A 5969-nucleotide genomic window follows, 5' to 3' on the forward strand; every position below is an offset into this window, starting at 1 on the left:
TTAAGTTGTTAGTACTCTGGGATCCCAAGCAACCCCCTATATGATTTCCATGTGGACTTTAAAGAATATTTTATTTATTTATTTACTTGAGAGAGAGAGAGTGAGAGAGGGAGAATGGGTACACCAGGGTGTTTAGCCACTGCAAATGAACTCCAGATGCATGCTCCACCTTGTGCATCTGGCTTATGTGGGTACTGGGGAGTCAAACCTTGGTCCTTAGGCTTCACAGTCAAGAGCCTTTCTAGCCCATGTGGAATTAAAAATATTTTATTTTTATTTATTTGAAAGAAAGGGAGAGAGAGAGGGAGAGAATGGGCATACCAGGGCCTCTAGCCACTGCAAACAAACTCCAGATGTATGCATCATTTTGTGCAGCTGGCTTATGTGTGTACTGGGGAATTGAACCTGGGTCCTTAGGTTTTCCAGGCAAGTATCTCAACCGCTGAGCCAACTCTCCAGCCCCATGTGGATGTTTAAAGAAATATTTTTGCTTATTTTATTTTCAAGCAGAAAGAGACAGAGAAGAGAGAGAGAGAGAGAGAGAGAGAGAGAGAGAGAGAGAATATGGGAGCATCAGGGCCTCTAGCAACTGCAAAAGAATTCCAGATGCATATGACACTTTGTGTGTCTGGCTTTATGTGGGTACTGGGGAATCGAACCCCGAACCCCGATTGTTAGGTTGTGTCTTTGCAGGCAAGCACCTTAACCACTGAGTCATCCCTTCAGCCCATTCATATGGATTTTCCTTTTTTTTTTTTTTTTTTGTGAGGTAGGGTCCCACTCTAGCCCAGGCCGGCCTGGAATTCACTATGTAGTCTCAGGGTGGCCTCGAACTCACAGCGATCCTCCTACCTTTGCCTCCTGAGTACCCGGATTAAAGGTGTGTGTCACCATGCCTGGCTCATAGGGACTTTTTTGAAGATGGGAAGTGTTTTTTTTTTCTTTTTTAAATAAACCTGCTGAGAATAAATGACTGTTACTGTGGCAAAGCAGCCCAAAGCTCATCCCAAGTGGAAGAAAATAACCCTATGTCTGTATCAAACCTCTCTGAGACTCAGGGCACATCACGGAACAGGGGACAGAAAGCAGGTTGAGCCCTGCGTGGGTGTTTCCTTCGTGTTGGATACGAGCATTGTCTTGAGTCCGAGCAGCTGTGATCACTCGGCTGAGATCGTTGCAAGACTGGGCCCACTAACGTTGCCTTCCTGAGGAAGTGGGGTGGGGCCCTCCAGCCGTAGGAGGCCCAGGAAGCACACGAGGCCTTCCCCTTCCTGAGGATACCGTAAGTGTTTAACAAGGAGCAGACCTTTTAGTGGTGTAGTCGCCCCTAAGTTTCCCATGGATTCTATAGGTAACCCTAGTAAACCCATTGGCCCACAGGGGGCTCAGTGTGCAAAGTGCTTGCTCGGCAGGCATGAGGACCCGCGTGCATTCCCCAGCACCCATGTGACATCTAGGTGTGATGAATGGCTTGGGCTTTTAATCCCAGTGCTAGGGACGTGGAAGCAGAAGGATCTTCGGGACTTGCTGGCTAGCTTGTCTAGCCAAATCAGTGAGCTGCTTCAGGTTCAGTGAGAGATCTTGTGTCAAAAAATAAGATGGAGAGCTGGGAGGGGGATATCTTAGTGGTTAAGGCGCTTGCTTGCAAAGCCTGACGGTCTGAGTTTGATTCTCCAGGGCCTAAGTAAAGTGGTGCATACATCTGGAGTTCATTTGCAGTGGCAAGAGGCTCTGACACGCCTATATTCTCTCTCTTTCTCTCTCACACACATTAATAAATAAAATATTAATAAAAAATAAGGTAGCTGGGTGTGATGGTGCACGCCTTTGATCCCAGCCTTTAATCACCGGGAGGCAGAAGTAGAAGGGTCAGCACAGGTTCAAGGCCAGTCTTCAGTTAGAGTGAGTTCCAGGTCTGGCTGGACTAGAATGTGACCCTGCCATGAAAAAGCCACAGGGAAAAAAAAAAAGATGGAGAGTGACAGAGGAAGACCCCTGACATTGACCTCTACCCTATGCACACACGTGTGCATATGACCATCACATGCACACCACACACACATATACACACAACAATATAATTAATTGGTTCACTGCAGCAGATCTGAATGGAATCCTTCCTTTGGTCTGACAGTAAGTAACAGATGGAGGTAACGTGACGATTTTCTAGGGGTAGGCTTTGGGTCACTAGGTGGCGTTGAGGGCACAGACCTTTGAGCATCGTCTTGGGCAACATTCCCGAAGCACAAGGACTATTCATTGCTTATGTATTCCTCTACAAACTTCCTTTTCTGCTTCTGGCAGGGAAACATCTCTAGTAGCTGTAGGAAAAATCGAAGTATCTACAAGTTCACTGATTTTATTAAAGAATATTCATTTCTGGTGTTCACCAGGTTGATATCCAAATTCCCAGTGTAAGTTGGAGGTAAAGGAGCTAAAACACTGGATTTCATCATGTTTGGGGACTTTTTTTTTTTTTTCTGTAATTTATTTATTTGAGAGAGAGAAAGAAGCACAGAGAGAGAGAGTGAGCATGGGTACGTCAGGGCCTCTTACCATTGCAAATAAACTACAAGCAAGCGCTTTTAACCACTGAGACATCTTTCCAGCTTCTGGATTTCTAATTTTTTTTTTTTTACTTTATTTATTTGAGAGTGAGAGAGATAGATAGAGGTAGATATAGAAAGAGAATGGGCGTGCTAGGGTTTTCAGCCACTGCAAACGAACTCCAGACACGTGCATCACCTTGTGCATCTGGCTTACTTGGGTACTGGGGAATCAAACCTTGGTCCTTTGGCTTTGCAGGCAAGCGCCTTAACCACTAAGCAATCTCTCTAGCCCCCTCTGGACTTTTGATTCAATGAGACTTGACACCTCAGATTAGGGCAGCTGGTTTCTCCTATGGGTATACATGAAAACTGCAATACGCATAACAGACTAACCTTGGATAAGGCTTATCTTATGTTGGAACCTTGAAGATGAACTTGGGGGTCACTTGACCCCTGTAAACATTTAATCTTTTCCCCAAAGCATTGATTTAAATAAATCTTCTTTCTCTACTTTTTTGCCATTATGGGTGGCTGAGCCTAGTCCTTTGGGACACCTAGAACCAGGGGTTTTAAACTAAAACTCAGGTTCCATTCTGGGTAGAGTTTTAGAAGAAAATAATGATTGCATGTGAATAACCCCAAGCCCAGGCTTTGACTATATACAGGTTAGCTTTTTTTTTTTTTTTTCCTCTCTCTTCTTTATATTTTGTGGTATAGTAATTTCCCCCAGTTTAGGCATGGCTATTGACATCTTGGAGCAGAGTTGCTGTGGTAACCTCCAGAAGTCACAACAATGAAACAAGCAGCCAGATACAGCTGACATCTAGGACTGTGTTAATGGCAAGAGGCTCTTACCATTCTGTTATGGGAGTGTCATAAGATGCCCAGTGACATTCCAGCCAACGTCCCCTTGTGCCTCAGTTGCATGTGGTCTTGGGGGAGTGCTTGAGTGAGTGTATAGGTAAGACTGGCTAGGGTTGAGACAATTTAGTGGAGCAACTGATGGTGGACTGGCCACGCTGGGGGTGGGACTTTTCAGTGGTGCAGATGCCTTTGAGTCACCCATGCTCCTTTAAGAAACCTCAATAGGCTTGTCGGTGAGCCGGCAGCGGGTGCAGGGTTCGGGGGCCAGGTCTGTCGGGCGGGTGGCTGTGCGCACAGCCCGCGCGCGTCTGTCTCTTCTTCCCACCCGGCTCCCTCTCCCCTTCTCCCCTAACCAACCCCACCCAGCCCCCCTCCTCGAAGGGGCCTCGGGGGCCGCTCCCTCCGTCCTTCCCTCTCTTGCCCACCCTTGCCCGCCCTTGTTTCTCCTTCCCCTGCCCGGTGCAGCCGCCGCCACGATCCTGCTGGAGGTGACAGCGCATCCTCGAGGAGATGCTCGCGCTCAAGTTCGAGAACGCGGCCGGGGGAAAACGCTTCTTAAAGAACGCTGGGCTTGGTAGCCAATGCCTGTAGTCCAAGCACATTCGAATGTAATCCCAGCCCTTGGGAGGCTGAGGCATGAGGACCCAAAGATCCAGTTCCAAGTCCGCCTGGGCTTCGGAGAGAGGCCCCGTTTCCAAAATTACAAAGAAAGCCAAGAAATAAACCAGAAGCAGTAAAAGTAACATTTGCAGATTTTGATCAGGTCCTCTACCATATTTCAAATCCTAACGGAGACAAAACAAAAGTGATGGTCAGTATTTCCTTGAAATTCTACAAGGAACTTCAGGCACATGGTGCTGATGAGTTACTAAAGAGAGTAGACGGGAGTTTCTTGGTCAACCCAGAATCAGGGTACAATGTTTCTTTGCTATATGACCTTGAAAATCGGCCTGCGTCCAAGGATTCTATTGTGCATCAGGCTGGGATGTTGAAGATAAATTGTTTTGCCTCTGTTTTTAAGAAATATTTTCAATTCCAAGAAGAGGGCAAGGAAGGCAAGAACAGAGCAGTTATTCATTATAGGGATGATGAAACCATGTATGTTGGATCTAAAAAAGACAGAGTCACAGTAGTCTTCAGCATGGTGTTTGAAGATGACGGTGATGTGGTCATTGGGAAGGTGTTCATGCAGGGGTTCAAAGAAGGACGAAGAGACAGCCACACAGCCCCCCAGGTCCTTTTTAGCCACAGGCAACCTCTCCTAGAGCTGAAAGACAGGGATGCCACCGTGGGTGACAACATTGGCTACATCACCTTTGCGCTGTTTCCACGCCACACCAATGCCAATGCCCGAGACAACACCATCAACCTGATCCACACATTCCGGGACTACCTGAATTACCACATCAAGTGCTCTAAGGCCTATATTCACACACGCATGCGGGCAAAGACCTCGGACTTCCTCAAGGTGCTCAACCGTGCACGCCCAGATGCTGAGAAAGAAAGAAATGAAAATAATTGCGGGGAAGACGTTTTCATCCCGCTAACTCTTGGGAACTGAGGAAGCACCGTACACAGAAGGCCGGAGCGCTTGCTACTGGATCATCGTAGCCCTTCACGCTGCACCTCTCCAGGTTCTTAAGGGTTTCTCTGTTTGGGTTCCATTTTGTACACGTTTGGGAAATAATCTGCAGAAACGAGCTGCGCTTGCAAGGACTTTATAGTTTCCAAGATTAAGAAAAAAATCCACTTGATCAACTTAATTTCTTTTCTTTTATCTTCCCTCTTCCCCTTCCTTCCCACATTCTTTTTCCAAGCTGTTTCGCTTTGCAATATGTTACTGGTAATGAGTTGCAGGTAATGCAATCTTAACTTGTTTTCTTTTTGAAGAATTATGAGAGAGAGAGAGAGAGAGAGAGAGAGAGGGAGAGAGAGGGAGAGAATGGGCACGCCAGGGCTTCCAGCTGCTGCAAATGAACTCCAGATGCTTGTGCCCCCTTGTGCATCTGGCTTACATGGGTCCTGGGGAATCAAACCGGGGTCCTTAGGCTCCATAGGCAAACGCCTTAACCGCTAAGCCATCTCCCCAGCCCCAACAGCACAGATTCTTGTATTGAAATTACTAGTCGTTGCTGTGGAAAGCACTTAGAAGCAGACATAGCAAACTGGGCAGGCACACTTCAGTCAGGAACTGAGTTTGAGGCCAGCCTTGGACTACATAGTAAATTCCAGGTCAGCCTAGGCTAGAGTGAGACCCTACCCCAAAACAACAACAACAACAACAAAAATTAAAGACCTTGAGGCTTTAAAAAATATAATAGGATTGGTGTGTGTGTGTTGCTTTATTTTGTTTTGAGACAGTATCACACTCTGTAACGTAGGGTGGCCTCAAACTCATGACAGTCCTGGCCCAGCCTCCTAGGTGCTGGTGGCAGGTGAATTAGAGGTGTCTCAGAGTGAGGGGCTATTCTCGGGTCTTGGCTGGGAATTAACCCAGGAATTAAGGTGCCAGATGGTCACAGTTATACAAAGCTTCCACTGGGTCAGTGAGCACCA

At 46.9% G+C, this 5969-nt stretch overlaps 1 pseudogene; it reads left to right on the forward strand.

The window, feature by feature from the left end:
- The first annotated feature begins 3923 nt into the window (after positions 1-3923).
- On the forward strand, positions 3924-4981 carry LOC123453219 (annotated as a pseudogene).
- Positions 4982-5969: the final 988 nt, after the last annotated feature.

The sequence above is a fragment of the Jaculus jaculus genome, chromosome 17 (genome assembly GCF_020740685.1).
Source record: "Jaculus jaculus isolate mJacJac1 chromosome 17, mJacJac1.mat.Y.cur, whole genome shotgun sequence".
Classification (NCBI taxonomy): domain Eukaryota; kingdom Metazoa; phylum Chordata; class Mammalia; order Rodentia; family Dipodidae; genus Jaculus; species Jaculus jaculus.